Source organism: Papio anubis, chromosome 19 (genome assembly GCF_008728515.1).
Source record: "Papio anubis isolate 15944 chromosome 19, Panubis1.0, whole genome shotgun sequence".
Lineage (NCBI taxonomy): Eukaryota > Metazoa > Chordata > Mammalia > Primates > Cercopithecidae > Papio > Papio anubis.
In genome coordinates this window covers 63,961,419-63,989,170 of record NC_044994.1, presented here as the reverse complement: position 1 = coordinate 63,989,170, position 27,752 = coordinate 63,961,419, and the positions used below count along the sequence as shown (strand labels likewise).

At 33.6% G+C, this 27,752-nt stretch overlaps 1 long non-coding RNA gene across 1 annotated transcript in view; it reads right to left on the bottom strand.

The window, feature by feature from the left end:
• The window catches only part of LOC103879825, a 61,181-nt gene extending 40,024 nt beyond the window's left edge, over window positions 1-21,157 (bottom strand). The window contains exons 1-3 of the long non-coding RNA XR_001897471.1: window positions 21,088-21,157; window positions 13,979-14,113; window positions 13,261-13,388 (exon numbers count right to left, since the gene is read on the bottom strand). This is a non-coding gene — a long non-coding RNA (uncharacterized LOC103879825). The remainder of the gene's footprint in view (window positions 1-13,260; window positions 13,389-13,978; window positions 14,114-21,087) is intronic.
• Between the last annotated feature and the right edge of the window lie 6,595 nt (window positions 21,158-27,752).

Sequence of the window (27,752 nt, the reverse complement as noted above, 5' to 3'; positions counted from 1 at the left end):
CTTGAGTTTGAGAATCCAAGGAATTTTTGATCACAGATGTGGTTGAAAACAGAAGTGACCTGAGAGATAGGACTCTATGTTCAGGGTTTTAGACACCTTAACTCATTTGATCCCCAAAATAGAAATAGATATTATCTCAACTTAGGTTAAGTATCTTTGATGAAAACTAAACTAAGCAAAACTAAAAACTAAAGTAAAGGTAATATGAAGCTGTGCAAGCTAGTGAATAGCTGGACTCTTGTTTTACTCTAAAGGAAAGTTTATATATGAGCAAAGTAATTGCATGATCAAAACTGCAGTTAAGAAATGACTAGCCAGTATGTCAATGGAGAAAAATGCTTAAAAGGGAACCAACTGACAAGAGGGGAATTCATGAAAGATATTTGTATGTAAGCAAAAGGGACTGTATTAAATTAGGAGCCAAAGATTCAAATTTATACTAATTATTATTTAGCTATGTAGCAATGGCTAAATTATACAATTTATTTGTTCATCAGTTTTCTCACTGGAGTCTACAGAGACTGCACTTGTGTTCTAATACCTGGCCAGTGCTGACGTTTCATGATTATGTGGCTGTAATAATAACATTGAAAATGGAAAGTAGAAAGCAAGTATGAATGAAATTAGGGAAGTAGAATATACTGAATGCATTAATTGGATAAGTGTAGAAACAAAGGTGCCAAACTATCAAAATACAACTTGATTTTTAATAAGTAATATACATTTTGCTATCTCTCTGTGGGGGATTACAAACTTACAGTTCATGAGCATTGTCACATTTAAGCCACAAAATGCGTCTCTGATGAGGTTCTATTTTTAACCCATAGTCCATCTAACGTTTTTAAAAATAGAATCTATTGGCCATATTTACATAACTAGTAAGTGTGAAAGTATATTTTACCATCTGCTATCATATCAGAGTCAGTACTTACTGTTTTATATTGCTTCTAGCTTGATGCCTTTAAAAATTGGATTTGGTACAGGGAATAGAAACTTCAGTTTTGAATATATGTGAGTTCTAAAGACAGAGGATGTCAACTTGATTTTCACATGTTTATTTCTTAGTGCTACAGAGTAGGTAGAATAAAATTATGTATTGTAATATATGTTTTGTAAAAACAAAATCAGAGGACTAAAATCTGGTGCTATAAATTAGCATATTGGTCACCACTCATAGGGTTAGTGACTGGTTGATGAGGGCTTCTAAGTGTTGTCATTTTTTGTTTTGTTATCTGAGATTTGGTTAAAAAGGTATTCTCAGTTTGAACAAATAAAATAAACTATGCTTTCATGATTTCTGCAATTTTACATACATATATTATAATACAAAAAGTTTTAAGAAGCATTTACTTATTAAAGTGAATTACCTGAGGGTTTCCACTTCCAGGAATATAGACAGAAAAAAAAATTGTTCCATTCCTCTTACTAAATACAACAAAAACCCTGCATAAAGACATCTCTGCAAATGTCTTGCATAAAGACATCTATGCAAATAAATATGATAAAATTTAAAAACTGGGAAGAAGAGGGCAGACAAGTAGAGACCTTAGGACAAAAGGATGACATTAGTGTGGTTTCCCTAGATTTTTTTCCCTCATAGTGTCCAGAATTGGAGCTGAAGAAGCTCTTGGAAACTAAACGAATCACTTCTAAAGAATCTATGGGTCAAATAGAAAGTAAAGCAAAATTTTAAAAAAACACATTGAACTGAATAAAAATGCTACATGTCAACATTTGTGAAATTTAGCTAATGCAAAGCTGTGAGAAAAATTCATAGAACTAAATGCAAATATGAAAAATGAGGAACTATTCCCTAAATAACATAAGCTCCCACATAGAGAAACTAGAAATTTACCCTCTGGTTGAAGAAGTCAGTGTCTTTCTCGAGGTCCTGAATACTGCTTATTTTTAAAAAATATTTGCATCTTGGATTTTTGAGATACCAAATCTTCTGATTTCCTTTAGCTCTGGATTTTTGTTCAAATTTTCCTTATGCATTTTACATTTTAAAATCACTCCTTACATGTCAATATAACACAGAGCTTTGTCATTACTTTTCTTTCTGTATATTACAGACTACCTTAGTGAGAACGTTTGACACTGCTTGGCTCATCTCATGCTTGTGATGACTCCTGAAAATCTCCCTTTAACCTAAGATTGACTGCTGAGATCCAGATGTATTCTCAGTTGTTACTTAGAACCATCACTGCAGTGTTTCATGGACATCTCAAACTCAGCTTTAAAAAAGCGAACGTTGCTAAGGTTGTTGAAACATGGTACTAAAAATTAGTTGGCTTAAACAACAGAAATGGGATGTTTCACAATAAATAGTCTCTGCAGACGAGAATTCCAAAATCACAGTGTTGGCAGGTATGGTTCCTTCTGAGGCATGTGAGGGAGAATTTGTTCCAGGCCTCTCTCTTTGGCTTGAAGATGGCTGTTTGCACTACGTCTCTTCCCAGGCTCTTCCCTCTGCCTGTGCCTCTGTATCCAAGTTTCCCCTTTTCATAAAGTTATCAGTCATGTGGCTTAGTGCCCATCCTAATGACCTAATTTTAACTTCATTATCTCTGCAAAGGCCCTATCTCCAAATAAAGTCACTTTCTGGGTACTGAGGATTAGAACTCCAACATCTGAACTTCAAAGACAAACAATTCCACCCATAACAATCATTTTCCTGGAAAACAGGAAAGTGCCTCAGCAACTCCAGTGTGCACAGCAAGCGCCAGGATGGAAGGCGATGTGCTCCAGTTGAAGGACCTTGCTGTCCTTTCTCTGTGTTTTGGTTGTATTCTATTAATACCTCTATCCCAGTGCTTACTATTGTAGTTTATTTTCTGTTTGCTTGTTTCATTATGTTTTTGATAATTGGAGATTACCAAAAACATCAACTATTGCCAGCTCTTTAAATGCAGCTATGATTTATTTTAATGTGCATCACTGATGCCTACAAGAGTAGATACAACTCCATATTTTCTGAATACATAAAGTGATAAAGGATCTAATGGTCTGCCCATCTCACAATGTATTTCTCACTGCAAATACACTAAATTCTCACCATTATCAAAAAATGCTATTTTATTGCATATCTTTATATATACTATGTACTCTGCTTAAAATATCCTTCTATAGATATAAGAAAATTGTTTATCTCATTCTTTTAAAAAATACTGCAATAGTTATTTAAAATTTTAGTAGATATTAAATGTTCAATGTCTACTGAACAGTGACTGGTGTTTCTAGCACAAAGTTTATCAAATTTACAAATCAGTGATCTTTTTCAAGAAAACTAAATATTACTTTAATCTTAGGCTCTGCGTTTGGTTGACAATTTCGATTCACAGATTTTTAAATAAATGTACTTCCATTGTATCCAATTCTTAGAATAATCATAACTAAATATAGTTTAAAAGATGAAATAATTATTCCTAATTTGGTCTTAATTTATTAATATGTTATTTTAGTCTGTGGGTATGAGAATACTGTCTTATATATTTATATGCATATCATTGTGCTTTTCCTAATACTGAACTAATTCTTAATGTACTTTTTTCAGTTTTGTATATTTATGTTCATTGAAATGATTTTTTTCTTAGACATATCCAAATAAAATGATAAGAAGGTAAAATATCAATGGCAGAACACAGAGTAACATATTCTCACCTCTCCTGATCTTTCTATGATTCATATATTTTATGGGACTATCAGACAGCTACATTTGCATAGTTTAGTCTTCATGTGCAGTTTTTTTAATGGCCTAAGTCATTTCCAGTGGCAATTTCCTAGTGAGTGTTTACTTCCAGTAAAATGCTACTTCCAATGAAATAAGTCTACTGTGAAAGCTACAGGAAGAAATCAATATGAAATCAGTAAAGTTAATGTTGCATCTCTTTCGAGATGTTATTTTTAGCCCGTCTCCTTTCTGACTTCCAGTTATAATTACAGAACTTACAATATTTTATATATTTCCCATATCAGAGTTATGGGATAATTTATTTGCCTAATAGGATAATTAATTTCTCATCACAAATGTAATTTCTTATGATGGTGTTTACTATAAAACTATCTTTAATGTTACCAGGAGCACATCCCATCGATTAGAATCTCATAATCAGCCTGGTAACAAAGGCATGGCACAACGTCTAGCAGCACCTGGTTCTAGGATGGCAGAGTATTGGCAAATTAATTTACTTTGTGCACCTTAAAATATGCCTAAAAATACCATACTAAAAGTGTATGTTAACATTTTGTATCTATCCAATCAATGGAAAGAGAACAGAAGGAGCCTGTACAGTATTAATGAGACTTTTACAAATACAAAGTCAGCTGCTTGACCGGCAGCAGCCTGACTTGAGTTGGTTACATCGTGATGGATCGATGATGAGATTTTAAGAGTCCTATTAACTCTCAGGCATAGTAAAAGAAAACTTGACTCCTTACTCTTTCCTTATAAACGGTAATCTACATTATCTACATTAGTTCAAATTTTATGAAACATTTAAACCCATGTGCCCTAAATTTATCTAAATGAAAGATACTTTCCACATATACTCAGACTTCTTTGCCACTCTATTCACTACTAACTAACAAACACAAGCTTTATGTAAGCCATCTATAGTTTCAACATTTCCTTCGTGTCCTTCTTCTGGAACAGTTCCTCCAAGTTCCTTCCAGTATATATTCATTGTATTGCCACAGTGTTTCTCAGAAAAATATTATTGTAATCTTCCTGCTACATACAAATGCAAATATACCTCTCCTGATTATCATGAAAGTATGTATCGTAGTCATGGTAATTAATATTATATTGTACTTCACCATAGAGTAAATTTTATTCTATTAAATATTAGCAGATAGTCTATATTTCATTTAATCATTTATATTAACATTTATATTAATAATATATTTATATTAATTATATTAATAATATATTTATATTAATTATATTAATGATAACATTGTTAAGGCCGGGCCTGTGTCTTATTAATTGTTGTTTCAAAATTCATACGCTTTTGTGTGCATTTATATCTTAATGTACCAAATAATACAGATATCTGCAATGATTTACATAAAATAAAAATATAGTAGTACTAGTAAGTTCGGTTAGATAATCTCATATAAAATTGACTTTTCTTTCAGAAGTTATTCAAATATTTATTGCTCATCCTATTAAGACCAGCACTTTCCTAAGGTGTGTAAGAAAAAAATGCTTATAATATAAAGATCTTCATATTTCTATGTTTTATTTAGTGTCAAGATACAATCAGCAAATGAGAAAGTAAATTACTATGATTTAAAATGAGTGGGAATACTTTTCCCAATAAAACATATAATATTTTATTTATTTATTTATTTATTTATTTTTGAGACGGAGTCTCGCTGTCTCCCAGGCTGGAGTGCAGTGGCGCGATCTTGGCTCACTGCAAGCTCCACCTCCCGGGTTCACGCCATTCTCCTGCCTCAGCCTCCCACGTAGCTGGGACTACAGGCACTCACCACCGCGCCCGGCTAAAAACATAAAATATTTTATATAGATATTATCATTGCCATAGCACTGGAAAAGATTTATAGAAAGTGCATAAAGGGAAAAATAAATGGCAAAAATGACAAGAAGCTAGAGTCTAAATGTATACAATTTTTTTTTTATTTTGTAGGGAATTACAAACAATTTGTGTGTTCTTTTATTTAGTATCCAGAGGCTCTGAGAGATGTATTCTTCTTCTGACAAAACTGTCTGAAGTTTTGCTTGACACTCCCTATACTTTCTCTTAGGGAAAAAGGAAGAGCCTCATATTCTTACATAGAATAACAAATTAGGATGGCTTAGCCCACTGGAACTGCTACAATATAACAAACAAAACTGAACATAAGATTTTCACTCCCACAAGAAGAACTGAAGGCAGTGAGGAAAGGTATTCCCATATGGCTTGTTACAGGATGTTTCCTTCCAGTACATTAATTATTTTACAAGTTGAGAAAACATGTTGACAACTAACTCTACCAAGCATACTGCACCAGTCTGATGGAAATAGTTTGGTATATGGGAACAGGTGCAAATTATTACATATTACAAATCCCAATCCTGAACCTGGTTGTAGAACTCCTAAAGGATATACAATAATTCCTATATTTGTCCTTTACCATGTGGAGAGAGAACATAGTTGTGTCTCCAAAAACGTATTGCTTGTGTTTATGTTACAAACCAAATTGGTGAATATGTGCTTGCAAATTTAATCTCTCACACATTTTAACAAATTATTTATTTTCTAGTATTAGGAAATACATTAACTTTCCTTAGCTACAGTATTAATTTCCTAGGGCTGCCTTAGATAAAACTCCATAAATTTAGTGGCTTAAAACAACTGAAGTTTATTATCTTCTCATTATGGAACCTGGAATCTGAAATCAGGTTTTCAGAAGGGCAGTAATCTCTATAGGGTTTCTAGGGGAAAATCTGTTTCTGTCCTTTTTGGCTTCTGGGGCTGCTGATTTCCTTGGCTTGTGGCCACATCACTCCAGTTTCTGGCCCTGTCTATACCTCACCTTCTCCTCTGTAGTTCAAATCTCCTTCAATCTCACTTGTCCTTAGATTTAGAGCCCATCTGGATCACCAAGGATATGGGTCTCCTCTAAAAATTCCTAATTTAATCACATATTTTGCCAAACAGAGTAATATTCACAGGTTCTGGGGATTAGGATGTGAACACATATTTTGGGGGCCACCATCTGTAAATGTTCCTTTTTACCCAACAAATACAGCACAGCATGTGAATATGCACAATTTTTGTAAAAATGTTTTCTTTTCTCTTAAAGAAGTTTTAAAGAAAGTTAATGACAAATTAAATATAAACAAGAAAGCAAACCAAAACTTTTCATGGGGTTTTACTGAACTAGAACAATATTCTCAAAATCGTATAAAGCGGAAAATGTGTGGATCTTTTGTCCTTGTCTCTGCAGCAGTGGAGTTTCCGTTTTGTTACAATATTGATTTACTTAAAAGGAAAAGATGGAAGCGATTTCTCCTATTTTGCCCTCCTCTTTCTTCTAGATGACAGGTATAAATCCTTTGGCTGATTTTTTTTTTCCTTTTAATCAGAAATACATCTCAAAGAAAAAAGTGATCAAGATTGGTATCATCATGGTGGCATTAGTATGTATTCCAGACTGCCCCAAGGGTCTACTAGGGCACAGTCAATGTGTTCACACCTCATTGCAGTACCAGTGAGTTTTGGAATTTAAATATTAATCTTCCTCTAAGCATATACATTAAGATGTCTTCAGAAACGGATTTGCCTATTCTGACAGTCCTCTGTAGAATGTGAAGCTTTCTAGCTCTTCCCAAATTGCTTTAATAATTTTCTATTAGTAAACACCCATAGGATATAGCTGCACTTCTCAGAAGTCTCAAAACATACATTTTTCAGTTTGGAAATAAACAAGATGACATTCTCAGGGTATACAGTGAGAAGGCTATAATTATAGATAGATCTCTTTTCCGAAATTAGATGTTTTCTGAGATCCTTCTCAGCTGTTTCAAGTTATTATAGATTATTTAATGCAGTGACTCTCTAAGAGGGTAGTAAAGTAAAGCAAACTTTGAGAATGAGTATAAACTGAGTATTCAAAAAGACAATACATGTTTTCTGCTGTTTACAAGTAAGCTTGAAAACACAGTGTAAGAATTTGAATCACTTTCTAACTGCTGAACACTTTCCCAGTGTAACTTATGTGCTTTTGAATATCAATATAGGACTTATTTTAATGAGTTATCTATGTTACATATATTGTGCCTAAAATATCTATTTCTTATTTGAATATCTCTTTTGAAAAGATTTTTAAAATATCTTCCATCTTATAATCCCAGCGCTTTGGGAGACTGTGGCGGGGGGATCAGAAGGTCACGAGTTCAAGACCAGTCTGGCCAATATGGTGAAGCCCTGCATCTACTAAAAATACAAAAAAAAAAAAAAATTAGCTGGGCATAGTAGCGGGCACCTGGAGTCCTAGCTACTCAAGAGACTGAGGCAGAAGAATCGCTTGAACCTGGGAGGCAGAGGTTGCAGTCAGCCGAGATTGCGCCACTGCACTCCAGCTCGGGTAACAGAGCAAGCGAGACTCCGTCTCAAAAAAAAACAAAAAACAAAAACAAAAACTTCCACTTAATCAGACTTGATAATTGATTATCAGTTGTTCAGTCATTACTCACAAAACCGGTGTGTTTGCCATGATGCAATATCTACTTACTCTCAGACTAGATTGATAAGTGTGTGTGTGTGTATATATATGTATATATACACATTTATTGTCAGTATCATCATCACATTTATCAAAGGACACAGGGTCTATTTTTGGTGGTACAATAGGGCGATTATGGTTATCAACAATTTGTTGTATATTTCAAAATAACTAGATGAGTCGAATTGGAATGCTGTAATATGAAGAAATAATAAATATTTAAAGTGATGGATATCCTAATCACTTACTTTGACCATTAAACATTGTATGCTTGTATCAAAGTATCAAATGTACCCCATAAATAGGTACAACTATTATGTATCCATAAAATAAAAAATAAATATCAATAATGTTATAGGATCTGATGAAACACTGAAGAAAATGCTAGACACATAATATATGTCAAAAGAAAAGGAACCATTTCATTATTTTTCAATACCTTGATTCATTTTGATATATGAAGAAAGCCAATACACCTTTTTATAAAAATGTATTTACCTCTAAAATATGAACATTTTAGCAGTAAAGAAGGAATGCAATAAAGACAGATTTTTTTTGAGTTTCCAAGCATTTTTTATTATATCACAATATTCTGTCAAACTCCAAATGATTCTGCTATTAAAAATAGGGAAGTTTACAAGTAGAAAAATTAAAAGTAGTGCATTCCAACAGTATACCACCTGTTCACTTTTGTGCTTTTTTAAGTTCCATGAATAAAAGCCTTTCCTGGTGCATGGTCCTGAATGTATTTCTCAACATTATATTCCAATATACATGTGTTACTTTTGATATTGAGGATTTGAACCTCCTTGGAATTGTTGGCAATGAAGGGATGAGAGGTAATTACGGTTTTATTAAATATAGATTGTGTAGTATAGCAGTATTAGTAATAAAATGTTTAAATCTTTTCTCACTGATATATTATTCTACTACTGTCACTTCAATTACAATGAGGATCTCTTTCAGCTCGACATTCTATTCATTGCATGTTGACATTTGGGCCAACGCTGTGCTCTTTGGTTAGTGTAGTTTTATTACTCCTTGATTCTTAGTGTTTTTAGATCGATTTTTTTTTTGGTTGTTGTTGTTGTTTTTGTTTTTTTGTTGTTGTTGTTTTTGAGACGGATTCCCCCTCTGTCGCCCGGGCTGGAGTGCAGTGTCCGGATCTCAGCTCACTGAAGCCTCCCGGGTTCCCGCCATTCTCCTGCCTCAGCCTCCCGAGTAGCTGGGACTACAGGCGCTGCCACCTCGCCCGGCTAGTTTTTTGTATTTTTAGTAGAGACGGGGTTTCACTGTGTTAGCCAGGATGGTCTCGATCTCCCGACCTCGTGATCCTCCCGTCTCAGCCTCCCAAAGTGCTGGGATTACAGGCTTGAGCCACCGTGCCCTGCCCTAGATCAATATTTTATCACCTGTTGCTTTTCCTCAGTTTTGTTTTCTGTTTAGCTCTTCTTTACTACTTATCCTTCCAGAATAATTTTAAACAAACTTCAAAAGATCTATGGAAATCCCTATGGGGTTGTGGCTGACATGACATTCATTTACACACAGATTTGAAAAGAAGGCCCTTATGTAGTTACTCTATGCATTAAATCTGCATCGATATGTAGTTTTTAATAAATGTTAATAAAGTGACATTCTTATTTTTTCTAAATATTATGCATATTTTATTAAATGTTTGTGTACTTTCTAGGTTTTGTTTGTTTCTATTAAAATTGGTATTTTGATTTCATTACAATGTCTTCTGTGTATATTATATGCAGGAACCTGCTGAATCTATTAATAGTATTCCATTTGTTGGCTGGGGAAAACACCAATAAAGAATAATAATTAACATTGTAAACATTTGTTCAGAAAGTGTGAAAATAGAAAATAAGTAAGCAAATTAAAAATTTAACAACAAAAATGAGTGTGGTAAAACAGCTATAAAATATATAAACCTTAGCCAGAGTCTCCAAGAAATAAAAGAAAGAAAAAGAGAGAAGAGACAGTTTACTAAAGTTAGAAAAAACCAGAGTATACATCTCTACCAGTTCTCCAGAAATTAAAATGATGAGAGAAATTATGTGCAAATGTATGTCAAGAAATAATATAACATAGATTATGCAATTTGTCAAAACTGACTCAAGAAGAAATAGAACACCTGAGTAGAAAAGTATTGAGCGAAATAAATTGAATAAAAGAAAAAAGTAATAAATTGGACTTCATTGAAATTATACTATACCCTCCTTAAAAAATCTACTCTAGGAATGTTACATTTGTCTGCACAAAAATATCTGTATGAAAAGGATCACAACCAGCCTGACCAACATGGCGAAACCCCATCTCTACTAAAAATACAAAAATTAGCCGGGTGTGCTGGCAGACGCCTGTAATCCCAGCTACTCGGAAGGCGGAGGCAGGAGATTCACCTGAACCTGGGAGGTGGAGGTTGCATTGAGCCAAGATCGCGCCATTGCACTACAGCCTGGGTGATAGAGCGAGACTCTATTTAAAAAAAAAAAAAAAAAAAAGGTCATAGCAGCTTTATATCTAATATGCCCAAACTAGAATAAGGCCAAATTCCATCTACAAGTGAATGGATAAACAAAAGACGGTATAGCCAGATAACAGAATTCTATTCAGCTGTAAGTGGGAACAAACTATTGATACATTATGTGGATGAACCTCAAAGTCTTTACTCTAAATTAAGTAACAGTAGGCCAACACAAAAGACTACATATTGTACAATTCAATTTAAATGGAATCTCAAGAGAAGACAAATTCAGAGATACAGAAAGCCAGTCATCAACTGTCTAATCATGAAGCCGAAAGCAGAAATTACCCATAAATGCAAATGAAAGCAGCTTTGGCAGTGATGGAAATATTTTAAAACAAAATTGTTGTGATGGTTGCACAACTCTACATTTGCTAAAAATCTTTGAATTTTATACTTACAATGGGTGAATGTTATTTCATGTAAAATATCACTCAACAAAGCTGTTTTTAAAAAGCAACAAACCCAATGTTACTACCATTTTCTCCAAAGCCCATCTCCCATCCATTTTAAATAAAATATATTAGTTTTAAACGTAAGTTTGAACATTAAAATGTTGGTGTTACTCATTTTGAATCAGGAAATATTTTTTCATTTATTAGTAAATATAATCATTTTTCAAGTAAAAATATTTCAACTGCAGACAAGTGATTCTTTGGTTTAAATCCAGTTATTTTATTTAGTCACATATCTTATATTCTCTGTGATACTATGAGTTTTTCTTTGGAAAGGGAAAATATTAAAGTCCCAACATGCCTTAGAGCTGTAATTACTATATGGGTCATTTTATCCATCCTTTTTCTTTTCAGATAAAAATCCCTTCAGAAACGTTGGTGTTGCAATTTTGCTAGTAACTTGAAATGTCATCAGTATGTAATAATATTCTTCAGGAGATATCATATGCTATTTTGGGCAGTGCTGTCCATCAAATCTGAAAGCTTTAGGAACTTTTTTACTTATTTTGGTTTTAATCTCCCAACGGTTCACTTTTCATTTATTAAGCAAGTAAGGAAAATTTATTTTTATTTTATACTAATCTTGAATTTTATTATGGCTTATAAGAGAAATGAATTTGTCTTAACCTAGAAAATTATATTGATAAATATTATACTAGAATCATAAGGCACTACTTTATGGCATTTAGAATTGTAATAAAATTGTGCTTATTGAATTTTCATTGTACTGTAGAAAGGCTTTTTGAATTAAAAATTATTTTACTGTATCATGCAATCTTTTAAATTAAAAATTGTGATGGATACATAAATTTCTAAGTATATAATATTTTCTTAGACTTTTAAGTAAAACTACCAGGAGGCAAAAAATGAAAATAAAAGTTACATGTAAATTTTTTAAATGAGTTTCTTAATAAAATTATTTGATATACTTAGGATAAAAATAACTAAGAAAATTTCAAGGACATAAACAGAATAAAATATAACATGGTTAGGAATGGGCAAGCGATAAGGTGCTCTTATTTGGTATAATTTTTTTAGCAATTTTATAGAAGATTATTACTTTGTCACTGCTTTTAAGAGTTATATTCATTTTTAAAGTGTATTTTATACTACCTTAAAATGTGCATTTTAATTATTTCATCAAAGTGGTTTACATGAACAGTTCTGGCTTAAAATGAGCATAGCAGATAGAAGTAAATGTAGTGGTAGAAATTACGGCAGATTTAGCATTAGATGACATTTAAAATGTTGACTTTTCCCTGTAGTATGTCATGATTTGGGGAAAGTTATTTAAACAATTTTCCTCTTTGAACTATTACAGGCAGTGTAGATTGAAGGCATTTGCTATGAGGTTGTTGTGGGAATTTGATATTATGTGTTTAACTGTGGTTTTTTAAGTATTATTTCAAATAAAGATTATTACTTAGTTTATATCCTAATTGAGTATGTCTGTCTCTTCACTATATACAACTGTCTTACCCACTTGTGACATTTTTTGAAAATTATAAATGACCTTTTTGACAAGTGAAAAACAAGTGCTGTGATTTGGCTGAATCCCCACCCAAATCCCATGTGGAATTGTAATCCCCAGTGCTGCAGGAGGGACCCGGTGGGAGGTGATTGGATCATGGGGGAAGACTTCCCCCTTGCGGTTCTCACGGTACTGAGTGAGTTTTCACGAGATATGGTTGTTTAAAAGTCTTAGCACTTCCTCTTTCCCTCTCCCTCCTACTCCACTATGGTAGGACATACTTCCTTCCCCTTTGCCTCCCACCCAGATTGTAAGTTTTGTGAGGCCTCCAAGCCATGCTTCCTGTACATCTTGCAGAACTCTGAGTCAATTAAGTCTCTTTTCTTCATAAATTACCCAGGTTCAGGTAGCTCAGTGTGAGAACGGACTAAAACAGCAAGACTGTGTGAAACCTTGGGTCCATATACTATCCTACGTGCTTCCTCATTCTCTCAAAGAGTCAGGTTGGGAATAACAAATGGAACTGGAAATCAGGAGAGCAGAATCAGCAGCTCTGTACTTACCAGCTACATGCTGTTAGGAGAAGCCTTTCACCCTCACTTCGTCAGAATAAAGTGCAGAGCTTGGACAAAGTGACCTCCAAGATGTCAGCAAGCTTATCATGTTACCTTCATATCATCTTCTCCCAGTTCTGTAAGGAGTGATAGGAAGTGTCAGTGAAGAGGTTTCCTTTAAAATGAAGTTATGACAGTATTATGAGCCATCTGAAGTATTCTCCACAGGTCTCACATCAGGCCAAAGTTCATTTTACAGTGTAAGTGCGCTTTTTAAAAACATTTCAAATATCCTTTTGTCCCCTGAGATAAGTTAGAACTCTGGTGCTTTCAGAATTAATCAGAAGAATCTCGGTGTCTGGGAAATGATTGTTGTGTCTGTTTTCAATAGAAAGAGGATGATTCTCAAAGCAATTTGCGTAAAATGATATTTTTCTTTGTTTTTGACTAGGGGAGAAAAAAAGGTTTAGGTCCTTAAACCTCAAAATAAAAAGGAGTCTTCATAATCATTTCAGCATGAGAATCAGCAGGCTGCTGCCCCAGTTCCTGATGTCAAGGAAAATGCTGCACAAAGAGACCTAGATTTCTGCTTCCTCTTTCTCTTGATTTTCTGAATTTCCTTATTCCAACCTTTATGGTGCTCCCTTTTGTGTTGCTTTCCTTTTAAAGTCTGGGCTGGAGAGGACAGAAAGTGGGGAAGGCCTCCAAATTTAAATTTTTTCTTTACCTGATTCAATGATTAATGATGAATTTCTCCAATGATGCTAAAGCTTTCGATTCTCTCAGGTCAGACTGCCAGCCTAGTCCACCCCAGCTTCCTTCTGCCAGCTGCCTCTCTTATGGTCCTTTTTGGAGTGTTGACCTAGGAGAGTAGTCAAGAAGGACACACTACAGTGTAATACAGCAGGTGTTGAATCTGGGATATTTTTGAGGTGAGTCAATTATTAATCTCCCTTTGGATGACCTGTTTCTTGGCTCTCAGGCCAGTGTTCAGTCATCCTCAACACATCATTTAGGAAGTGGAAAAGCCAAATGGTCATGAAGGTATGAGATTTGTCAATTAGTGTATGAAAGGAAAATCTCAGTATGTTTCCATATCCATGAATCTTATTTCTAATACTTGAGATTTTTTTTTTTTTTTTTTTTGAGACAGAGTCTCACGCTGTTGCCCAGGCTGGAGTGTAGTGGTGCGATCTTGGTTCGCTGCAACCTCTGCCTCCTGGGTTCAAATGATTCTCCTGCCTCAGCCTCCCAAGTAGCTGGGACTACAGGCAAGTGCCATCACACTTGGCTAATTTTTCTATTTTTAGTAGAGACAGGGTTTCACCATGCTGGCCAGGCTGGTCTCGAACTCCTGACTTCAAGTGATCCGCTCACCTTGGCCTCCCAGTGTTGGGATTACAGGTGTGAGCCACTGCACCCAGCCTAATACTTGAGATTCTTAATATTACATTAATTTTAAATAATTTCTGGTGCTTCTTCATATCATGAGGCATCTTAAATATTATGATGCCTATAGATCTTAAAGCATACTAATAAAGTCCTGCCTTTAAAAATCACAATTTAATTTTCCTGACACCTTTGCGTTAATATCTACATTATGAGATGGATTGTGAGTTTGATTTTGTAGAAATGATCAGTCTGTATTTGTATTAAAGGAAGAATTAGATAACTTTTTTTCTTATGGTCCATAGCTTATTTCACATATAACTGCCCCCACTTTTTCCTTTATATTTTAATTTACAAGATCATCTTCACAGTCACTCAAGAGCAAAGCTAAAAAGTATGAATTCCGAATCCTGCTTTGCCATAGAATCACTACTTTATCTTGAGCAACTGATTCAACTTGCTGTGCCTGTATTTCTTTCTATGTAAAAATAGAAGACGTTGGCCAGGCTCAGTGACTCACGCCTGTAATCCTAGCACTTTGGGAGGCCAAGACAGGCAGATCACCTGAGGTCAGGAGTTTGAGACCAGCCTGGCCAAAATGGCGAAACCCTGTCACTACTGAAAATACAAAAATTAGCTGGGCCTGGTGGTGCGTGCTTGTAATCCCAGCTACTCACGAGGCTGCGGCAGGAGAATCACTTGAATCCAGGAGGCAGAGATTGCAGTGAACCGAGATCATGCCACTGCACTCCAACCTGGGCAACAGAGAAAGACTCTGTCTCCAGATAAATAAATAAATAAATAAATAAATAAAGTAAATTGGATGACTACTGCAGATGGTTGCCCTGAGGATTAAATTAGATAATAACATACAGCCCCAGTACAATGCAGTATGTGAAATGACTTTATGATGAGGTTCCTGTATGACCAGGGAGGTCCATACAGGCAGCTGCCTAGAAGACAAGTGGGTTCAGCTGAGCTCCTCCAATTCTGTTTCTGTCCCAGGACTACTTACCATATTCTAGAGACCACGTTCAGCTCAGTTTGGGGAGGACTCAGTGTACAGTGGCTGCTCTGGAATTACAGCTACCATAGGTTCCCACCCAATACAATCACTCATTTCCAGATTTTACCTACACACTTCCCTTAGAAGATAAGAATTTTAGTCTTTCACTTTTGATACAACAGGGGGAGAAAATAATGGCTTGAGGTTTGTAGTGGGGACAGATTTACAAGTGGAAGACAAGGACAGTTACATATGACATTGCATCTACATTTAATTGATTGCAGTGTTTTACTGTATATGCTTAAAGGAATTAGAAGGCAAAAACGTAAAATTTTAAGTTTTACACAATGACTAGGTATTATTAGTGTCAGCATTATCATCACCATCACCTTCATTCTTTTTCTGTCAGTATTCCCTGTAGCACACCGAAATGAGTCACTCCATTTTCTGAGTGCAATAATACATATTTTGTTTTATGTTATAAACTCCCCTTATTTTATATAGTTACAAAATTATTCATTTTGTTCATTGAAAGGTAAGATTTTAAAGGTCAATGTCCATGCTGTATCTTTAAAACCCTAGCATCATTATGTGGTTTGTGACACACAGTTAATACTCAGAAGTATTTAGCAAAAAACAATAAATGTATCTGCCTTTAATCATTTTTGGAAATGTTGGTATGAAGTCACATAATAAATTAATAAACTATGTAAAATGTATTAAATATAAAATAAAATTAAGTCTAATTGACTATAGCTGTTAAATGCATCAACATACTTAAGATTAAAAGTTAGAAAATAATGTACATGTGAGACTACGTGAAGTGGAGATGACCAGTGGGTGAGACAAGAATGAGAGGACAAAGCAATGTGAAGTGATTAAAAGGCATTTCATGTACATAGGGCTTAAAGCTGACCTACCTTTGTTCGGAAGCTAGATTTTAGCCTTTGCTCCTCTTGCTCATGGATCTAAACCCTTTCAAAGATCAATGCTTGATTCCTCAAGCATAACCAGAGAAACAACAATTATGAACACAGGCAAGTAAAAGTAGCTCATTAAGCCAATAAATAATAACTATTGTTTGTTGTTCTAAGCAATGAAATGATTCTGTTAAAGTTTGTTTCTCTAATAAGATCTTTTTATTTGCAGGGGTCAAGTCCAAGAATTATTTAGCAAATATACTGAACACTGTGACCTTCAAAATACCTTTGCTAAATTAATATCTATTAGCAAAATCTCCTGTATTTTCAGAACTGTCTCCGGTGAGAAGTTAGTCATTTAGAGAGAAAAAGTGATTTGAACTGAATGCAGCAACGCAAAGGTGTTTCTGCTTCCATTTTAAGGCTTTCCAGATAGCACAGATCCACGGGCACTTCATTTAATTTACAGAACCCCTGACAGAAAGTATTTCTATAAAAATAGTTTTAATGAAAATCTGAGGAAACTCTGAAGGGCTCAATTTTCATCAGTGGAAGACAGAATAAATAAATTTATTTTATAATTTTTTATTGGGAACTGAAGGAAAAGAGAGGATCCACAATTAGAGAAAATACTTGAGCAAGCAGATAATTCTAAACACCCAAAGTTTTTCAAGGATTCAAAAAATAAACATTTTAAAAGAGAATTCTGGGTTTATTTTCCCCAGCCCAGGGGATATGTTTTATTATTCTTCATTATTCCTTCCCCCTTAAGCCATTGTCACGTCCCATTCTCAATGCCTTGGGGTATAGTTGGATATTACAGATTTATCAATGTTATTAGTTGATTTCACAAGTGAAACATTGTTCTGCAGTAAAACAGAAGAATGCTGTGTACATTCATTGAGTATATTTTAGACAAATAGAGTAACAGTTTCAAATTTAATAACCTAAAAATAAGTCATGACTCACAAAAATGCTGGGAGGAAAAATAAACTATATTCACAAATTACATAAAGCAACTTTTGTTGTTATTGTTACTATTTTGACTGTCTTTCTCACCACTTGTATTTTCTTATCTGATAAAAAGTCCCAAATCTACTTATGTCTTGCCTCCCTTCCCTTATCTGGACAACTTCTGAGCATATGGGTGATCCATATAAATGATCTACAGGGGCTTTGTTAAGCTGGAAAAGCACAAAAACGTACAATAAACGTGAAAACATATGCTTTCAAGTGCAGTGGGCTGTGAACACTTTTCCTGAGCTCTCTCTAAAGAACTTTGAAAAAGATCATACCTCGCTTGCATATATATTCTAAAGATTACATTATATTTAGAGATTATATTCAATCTATAATTTTGCATCATAATTTTAAATTGTCACAAAAGACTAATTTCTACCATGAATCTTGACATTTAAAAATCAAATTGCCACACAATTCTCCCAAATGTTTCCAAAGGTCTATAAATACCATAGTGCCTTGATAGTCACCATCATCCATTTAAGAAATACTTGAGGAAGTTCTGGATTAGTATCAGAAATTTTGAGGTGATGGCAGAGCATCTTAGAGATAGTGGGAATGTGTCTCCCCACCTAAATAATGAATCTTCCTCGTATAACTATTTGGAACTCTGAAATCTATTGAAGGATTTCAATTTCCATTGAAAGGCTTAGGCTGTGCATTTTAGTTAATTTGGGTCCATTTTAGCTATGGCAGAGGGTTGTGCGTGTGTTCCTGGAGTAGCTTGAACATAGACGGGGGAGCTCAGTAAGGAACTGAGGTAGGTTAGCTAGTCTTGTCTCTCAGTTTGAAGCAACCATTTCAAAGATATCAAGATAAAGAATGTATAAAGAAAATGAAAATATCAATAAAGATATAGAAAATCCAAAAGAAATTTAAAAGAATTCTACAGCTGTAAAAGACAATAACTGAAATGAAAAATTCACTAGAAGGATTAAAGGCAGATTTGAATAGGTAGAAACAGGATTCAGAGAGCTTGAAGAAAGGGTAATTAAAATTATGAAGTCTGAGGAACAGAAAGGAAAAGATTAAAGAAAAGAGTACAGAGTCAAGGGACATGTGAGACAACATCAAGTTAACTGATATTTGCATTTCGGGGGTCCCAGAAAAAATAATATAGAGAGAAAGTAGCAGAGAAATTACTTGAAGAAATAATGGCCCCAAAATTTCTCATTTGATGAAAAATATTAATATGGACATCTAAGAAGCTCAGCTAACTCTGATTGAGAAAATCAGAGACCTACATTAAACTTAAATTTCAAAAGACACAAATGAAGAAAGAATTTTGAAAGTCACAAGAGAAAAGTTGCTCATCACATAAATCTCAGCAAATTACTCATCAGAAATTCTGGATGCCAGAAGGCAGTAGGCTAATATATTTAATGTGTTGAAAGAAAAGAAAGTCAACTCAGAATTATATATCTGGTAAAATGTTTGTTCAAAAGTCAGGAGTAATTAAGATGTTCTCAGACTTTACAAAGCTCAGGGAAGTCGTTACCATTAGAACAGACCTGCAGGATATGCTAACAAAAGTCAGTCCTGCAGGTTGTAATGAAAGACACTAGAAAACAGGTCAAAGCTGTTGAAGAAAGAATGATCTCGGTAATGGTAAATAAATGGGCTACTATAAGAGCTAGTATTTTTGTTTGAATTATTTGTAATTCTACGTTTCTCTTTTCTACATGATTTAAGAGCCTAATACATTAAAAAATTGTTAATCTAAAAGCTGTTATTATTCTAACTTTGATTTTTCTTTATACTTTATTTTCCACATGATTTAAGATACTCATTCATTAAAAGCAATTATTATTTTATGTGTTTGGACACATGATGTATAAACATAATTTTTTAACATAAATAACTGAAAGGGATAGTGGTAGACATGTATAAGAGCACAGTTTTTCTATGTTATTGAAGTTAAGCTCCTATAAATTCAAATTAGAGTGTTATATAACTTTAGATTGTTAAGTATAATACCCATGGTAACTACAAAGAAAGGAGTTATTAAATACACAGAAAAGAAAATGAGAAGAGAATTTAAACATTTTAATAGAAAAAATCAAGCTAAATATAAAAGAAGGCAGTGGTTAAATAAGAGAGGAAAATAAAGCTGTAAGAAGTATAGAAAATAACTATCAAAATGACAGTTGAAAGTCCATTCTTACTAGAAATTGCATTAAATGTAAATGGATTAAACTATCTAATAAAATACAAGAGTTGGCAAAATGGATAAAAATAAAACAAGATCCAATATGTGCTGTTTATAAGAGTCTCACTTTAATCCAATGACACAAAAAGGTTGAAAGCGAACAGATGGAAAAAGATACTCCATGTAAATAATAACAACGGCAACAACAACAAAAAGTATAGCTGGCTATACTAACACCAGACAAAAAAGAATTTAAATTTAAAAAGTAAGAGACAGAGAACATCATATGCAATAAAAAAGTTCAATATAGCAAAAAGATGTGATAATTATAAACATTTAGATAAATAATAGACAATCAAAATATATGAAGCAAAAATTAACAGAATTAAAGGTAGATAAAGATATTTCTACAATAATAGTTGGAGACTTTAATGCCTCACTCCCAATAATATATAGAACTATCGGAGGTAAAATTAAAAAGGAAATAGAGTACTTGAACAACACAGGAAAACATCTGTATCTAACAGACATATACAGACTGACAGACATATACAGAGCATTCTACCCAACAACAGTGTATACGTATTCTTCTTAAGTGTGAATGAGATATTCTCTAGGTCACAGCATATGTTAGTTCCCAAATTTAAGTTTCAATACATTAAGGAAGATTAATATAACACAAAGGATCTTCTCTGACTATAGTGAATGAATTTAGAAAAAAAAAATTAGAAAACACACAAATGCATGGAAATTAAACAACACGCTCTTAAACAACCCATGGATCAAAGAAAAATCTTTGGATTTTTCCTTGGAACAAGAGGAAATAGAAATAGAAAATACTTAGAGACAAATGAAAACAAAAATACATCATACCAAACTTATGTGGATTTCACTGATTCAGTGAAATCAGTTTTTTTGTTTTTTTATTTGTTTTTAATTTAAAGCTATATATGTTCATGTAAAGCAAAGAAACCACCAGCAACAACAGGAAAGATTTCAAATCAATAACTTCACAACATGAGGAACCAAAAAATGGAAAAAACAAGCTGAAACCAAATCTAACAGAAAAAAAGGAAATAATCAAGATTAGAGAAGAGCAAAACAAAATACAGAATATAAAAACAGAAGAAATCAATGAAGCCAAAGCTGATTTTTTGAAAAGATCGAAAATGTTAAGATATATATTATTAATAATAGTAAAGGGATGATGCTTAAATTACTAAAATAAGAAATAAAAGTAGACATCCTTATCAATTCTACAGAAATAAAATGATTGTAAGATAATACTGTGAACAATTGCATACCAACAAGTGGATAATCTAGTTGAAAAGAATGAATTCCTAGAAACTTACCAGGATTGAATCATGGAAACAGAAAATCTGAATGGTCCTACAGTTAGTAAGGAGATTACATCAGTATTCCAAGATCTCCTCGTGCACGCGCGTGCGCGCGCACGCGCGCGCACACACACACACACTCTTCTTCTGCAAAGGAAACAGCTGTGATTGCCCCAAGGGAGATATAATGTATGCCTATCTAAAAGTGTTAATATTTTATTTCTTTAAATGAAGTACAGTATTAGATTTTACATCTCCAAATAAAATGCAATGATAATCTCTGGGTTTTATAACTTCACTGATGAGTCCTACCAAACATTTCTAGAATAAATAACACTAATTCTTCTCAAAATTTTTCAAACAAATGAAGTGTAGAAGAACAGAGGAATGTATAAAAAATATATGGTATATACATACAATGGAAAATTATTCACCCTTTAAAAGGAAGGAAATTTTCATACATGTTAGAACATAAATGGACCTTGAGGACATTATGCTAAATGAAATAAGCCAATCACACAAAAAATATACTCTATGATTTTATTTATCTAAGAAACCTAGAGTTATTAAAATTATAGGATGTAGAATGCAGATTAGTAGGTGCTGGAGGGAAGCGGAAATGGGTGTTGTTATTATTTAATGCATGTACAATTTCAGTTTTGCAAGATGAACATAATTCTTGTGGATGATGGTGGGTGATAGTTGTATAACAATATGAATGTACTTAATATCACTGAGCTACACTTGAATGTAGTTAAAATGGTTATATGTATTTTGCTACAATAAAAAGTTTGGAAAATAAAATTACATGTAGAAAGCAAGACACACACACACACACACACACACACACATTTCTTCTGCAAAAGAAACAGTCTTGATTGTCCTATATAATCTTGGATTTGTGACCATCTAAAATGTTCCCATTTTATTTATTCCTGTAAAGGAAGCACACTAGTGGATTTTACATCTCAAAACAAAATGCAAAAGCCAAATACATTTTGAATATTGAGATTGTGCTCCTTAAGATAAACTCTCACAGAAAATCATGAGGAATGAACATCAGCACCTGCAAGAAAATACAGAATACCATAATTATGCTGAAAATTATAGAACACAGTCCAAAAAGCACCATTCTTCATAATTCTAGAAAACATACTTCAGTAAAATGTCAATGTGATTGTTAAAAAGGGTTTTACTGTTTCTTGTATTAGTGTGAATAAATATCTTCAAAATTTTATAGATAGGATGAACATATATATGTGTGTGTGTATATATGTATATAATTTATTTTTAACTTCTATTTTCAGTTTAAGGGTACATGTGCAGATTTGTTATATAGGTTAATTGCATGTCATGGGGGTTTTGGTGTACAGATTATTACCCAGGTAATAAGCATAGTGTCCAATAGGTAGTTTTTCAGTCCTCTCTCTCCTCCCACCCTCCACCCTCAAGTAGGCCCCAGTGTCTCTCTCTTTTTTTTTTTAATACTTTAAGTTCTAGGGTACATGTGCGCAATGTGCAGATTTGTTACATATGTATACATGTGCCATGTTGCTGTGCTGCACCCATTAACTCGTTGTTTACATTAGGTATATCGCCTAACGCTATCCCTCCCCCCTACCCTCACCCCATGACAGGCCCCGGTGTGTCATGTTCCCCTTCCTTTGCCAAGTGTTCTCATTGTTCAATTTCCACCTATGAGTGAGAACATGCGGTGTTTGGTTTTTTGTCCTTGCGATAGTTTGCTGAGAATGATGGTTTCCAGCTTCCTCCATGTCCCTACAAAGGACATGGACTCATCCTTTTTGATGGCTGCATAGTATTCCATGGCGTATATGTGCCACATTTTTAATAGCAAGGATGAACATATATTTTTATTTTCTTGAGTAGAATACAGTGAATTTTAAAGGAATATGCAGGTGTTATTTATATAGCTACCAAAGTTCAATTAAATGTTACTTAAATGTATAACTAAATATAGTTTATAATTCCAGATTTTTAAAAAAATGTTAACTCACCTCTGATATTTACAATAAAGAGCATATTTCCACATATTTTTACTATTTAACTGTAGGTGGAACTCATTTTAAGATGTGAAATTATTAAACTTCAAGAAAACTTATTAAACTCAGGGAAGCTTCAGGTTTCTTATTATTTTTACTTATAAAAACCCATCTTTCAAAATGTTATTAGTACGTAAATAGTCTGATTCTTTTTGTAATATTTAACCAAAATTGTTAAGATTTTCTAAAAGTTTCACAATTCTGCTAAGTCTGTCTTTATAGGGAAACCATTCAAAAGACAGTTTACCCAACTGACTGTGAAGAGAATTATCAATGGCCCTGTTCATTCCTCTACCCCTAATTTTGTCATAAGTCATGAATTACTTGAAGTGAGAGAATGTGACATATTATTTGAACACATCCTTAAAATTATATGAAATGCACATTTAAATTAATTGTAAAATTTTTCAGTAATGATCTAACCAGTAACATCAACCATAGAGTTATTTTCTTTTACTGTATTGTAATACCAATAGTGGGGTTCCAAGAATATATTTATTCAATTATAACGATTGATAATTTGCCTGTGGATAGAATTCTAGGATGAAAAAGAATCTCCTGGAGAATTTTTAAAATACTGTTCTATTGGCTTTTTGCTTCCATTATACTATGGAGAAATCTGATGTCTCTCTCATTACTTTCTATGTAGTCTTGGATTGTTATTCCTTTCATTGTCTAGCAACATTAAAAAAACGACACCAAATATTGTCTTTGACAAACCATTTGTTGTTCATATAGTTATGTGTAATATGACATAATAGATTAATAAAGAAAAAACATTTATTTAAAATATTAAGAAGTTATTTTTAATTATATATTCAAAATGAACAAAAATAATAAAACATTTATTAATAACACTAAGTTCAAATAATAATTGACATTAAAGATAAAATAAAGCAATTATTTTATTAATTTGCTAAGTACACTGTAGAAATTAACAGCTTAAATTTAATCACTGTGGTGGGCAGACCGTAACTAAATTTTTACTGAGAAATTTATTGTTTGAACTTTTATTTGCTTTATTATCTTAAGCCTTATTCAACAGAGGGGTTTATCTTGTAAAAGATCTAATATTATATTTAATAGTTTTAATTTTGGAAAAAAGTATAGCTTTTGTTTTTCATATGATATTGCTACTTACGGGAAATTTTGCTGGTCTATTACATCAAGATGGAGTTTAAAGAAATTACCCGAGTACTTGTAAGCAATTGTCCTTAGCAATCTTAGCATTGCTAAGATTGTTCTTAGCAATGGTGTGTTAGGAGACGTCAGTTGGAAAAAAAAAATCAGATGTTAAAGGAGTCTGGAATATTAATTTTGACTGTGAGTGAAAATGCATTTTTATTTGAATGTTTATTAATATTGTCTTCTTAATTTACATGGCCCCCAAATCTGTTTTTCCACACTAGATATTTTGCCCTAGGAAAAAATGTTGCATTATTTTGTCAATTTTTTATACCATCAAATGTCATTTTAAGCTTTAAAATACATTAGCATACACAAATATATAAGCTGGGATATTATTACTTCTATTCAAATAGCAAATTAACAGAGAGCAAGTGAGTGTGATTTATCTTCTCATTCTTGTGAAAAATATTTGTGTAACATTTTAAGCATATTTGCCTTTGTACACGGACATAGTTTGATTAGAAAATGTTAATTTTTCATACTTTACAGGTGTTTGTTATCATTCGGTTTCTGGCGCATTTCTGAATGAAGCTTTCTTGAATGACACCAAAAAAGAACTTATCAGGATATTTTAAAAACTGGATAAAGGTTTTTTTTTGTTTTTTTTTGTTTTTTCAATTAGATTTTACTAAACGGAATAGGTAATTTAATTAAACTGTACAGACCATTTTCTCCTGACAGACAGGTTTGATACAAGACAGCACCGAATAAAGTGATTGTCACATAAGAGGCAGCCCATCAGTATGTGCTTATTCCTTATTCTTTTCTTTGCTCATAAGACACACACTAAAGCTATCTTTCTGCTTATTTCTTATTCTTTTCTTTCCTCATAGGACACACACTAAAGCTATTTATCCTGTTGCAGTATAATTGGTAAGGTGTTTTGTAAGTTCTACCTACCTGAAACAATAAATAAAGCTAGTTGAGATTAATATTTGCCTACAGAATGGCAGCTGACAGGAAAATAATTCACATGATGTTGAAAAGAGTACAATCTTAAATGGCGTATGCAACTATCATGACGTTTTTGCCTCACTCCAAAATATAACTGTATCTAACTCTATTTTAATGTATATTTTCAAAAATAAAATATAATGAGAAATATACACACAGAAAGAGAACGAACAGCAAGCTTTGCCAGGAGGCTTCCCCAGGCTATTTTAAATTGCATAACACCTCATCATCAACTGACTCAGTCCCAGACAGCAGGCAGACAGTAGGGCACATTCTTGAAGCTGTAATAAATAACAGGTTCAAAATGCTGATATCAAAATTTGTGTCATGCTTCAAAACAGCAAGGAATAGAAATGTAGAATGCAAGCCGTCCCCCCTTTTCTTTTAAGGGTTAGAAATTGGATTTGCTTCATAATCTTTCACAAAACACATTTTGTGCAAATGAATATATTCTGATACTCTGTTTAGTTTAGCACAGTTAGCTGTACTGTTACAAGACAGGTTGATCTCTTCCTAAGAATGTTGACTTTCCTCAAAACATCCTAATCACATGTAAAGATTCTTATAGAACATATGGGGAACTGACTTTATCAGCAATTTTAGCTTATTTAGTGTGACCCCTTTCTTCTATTATCCTGAATGTATTTGTCTTGAAAATAATTTGGAAATAAATTCCTGAGATTATTAATACAACAAACACCATAAGAGTCAAGGAAAGTGCTCTGTCTCTTTAACCCTCTAATGACATGCAAATTTTATTGACAGGTAAGAGGTAGTTCTTCAACATAAGCCAGACATTTGTCCCAAAATGTATATCAAAGTTACGTACTCTTTATTCCTTGCACAGGAATTCCCTGTGGCCCTAAAATTCTCCATTATTTTAAGAAAAATGTTAGGCAATATGAAAATGCCCATTTGGTAAGATGTAGCCGGTGGATTTCATAAGTCATATAACTCAAATAGCATCTGTAGTTTGTCACACGCATCTGTGAAATGGACTGAATGGAGACACTACCACAGAAACGAACAGTTACTGCGTCGGACCCATCCCGCTCCGAAGGTATTTTATCATCTATTGCGCTGATTATCACAAACTACATCAGTGAAAGGTACTAGTAAAGAACGACCCAGAGTGGTTTCTCAAGTCTTTAATATTCAGAGGAAGAGGAAACCTTTACTTTTCAGGCGTTCATTAAACCTCTAATTCAGCACATTGACATTGGAGCAGAGAGTTCAAACACACCTCGGCAAGCTGGGCATCTGGCGTGTCTGTGCATGTCATTTTCCGCTGTCAGAGCCACAGTGACACCAGGGCCAAATCCATCCCTTCGTATCTGAGGTGTAAGTGTTTGATCAGGCATCCTTTGCTTTTCCCTTTCACGGAGGAGAAAGCCGGGACAGTTAATTGAGGTGAAGTGACATCTAGTCACTTGAGTTTCACAGATGTGGCAGCATGCTTTCTGTAGGGCAGAGTAGAAATTGAGCTGAAGCAGGGTGCTCAGGTTGAATGACAGGGAAGGGAGTCAATTAAGGAGAAGTAGAAATTCAATACTTTTAAGATATGCATAAAGCCAAAAAAAGTATCTTAGTCATAATCTGGAGCCAGAATTCATTCAGTAAAAAATTTTATAGAAATACTTTTAAAACAGAAGATTAGAGGAGCATGAACCAGAGGTACATTTTCAAGGAAAATTGCTATAATTAATATGTGCAAGAAAAAAAAGAGAAGAGTTAAATGAGGGTGCTTCTTTATATTTACCTTAAATAAAAATATATTTTGTAACTCATGAATACATGAGGTTTCTAGCATTCCATGACTACTTATAGGCTAAATTATAATACTAAGTCAAGTGCTTAAAATATAACTTACTTTCAGTTATGTTCTTTTCAAATGATCTTAAGTATTTTATGTGTATGTATTCTTGACTCCATTTATTTAATTATTTCCACAATAATTTAGTTGTGTGTAGTTTTCGTTGTCATTCTGTTCCCTGACTATAAAAAACAGAGCAGGGCTTTCCCAGCCCTTCAAAAACATGAAGGTCCTTACCCAATGGAGGGACAGAGGCCGCGGTTAAGATCTGTGAAACAGGAGAATCCGGGACATGGCCATGGTGTAACAAAATGAGATGTAGCTCAACATCCTAGAAGAAAGTCCATTTTGTAGGCAAAGGAAAAGCAAGAGGAGGTAACAGCCGAATTGACCCATAACAGGAAAAAGTGCAAACATCCCTAGAAAGGCCCATGAATGAGAGTCACCAGCCACAGGGTCCAGTTATATCCTCTTTGAAGATGTTACAGGAAAAGAGTGTTTCTACTGAAATGTGTGGACTCTATGCTGTACTCAGTTTTTGTCCTTTCAGTATTCTAGCATGGACACTATTCGCCAAAGGATTGTGTCAGCAAATGTGCTGAGATTTTAGAGCAGATGGAGATAGGTGCATTTGAGTGAGAAGTCCAGAAAGTGATTTACTG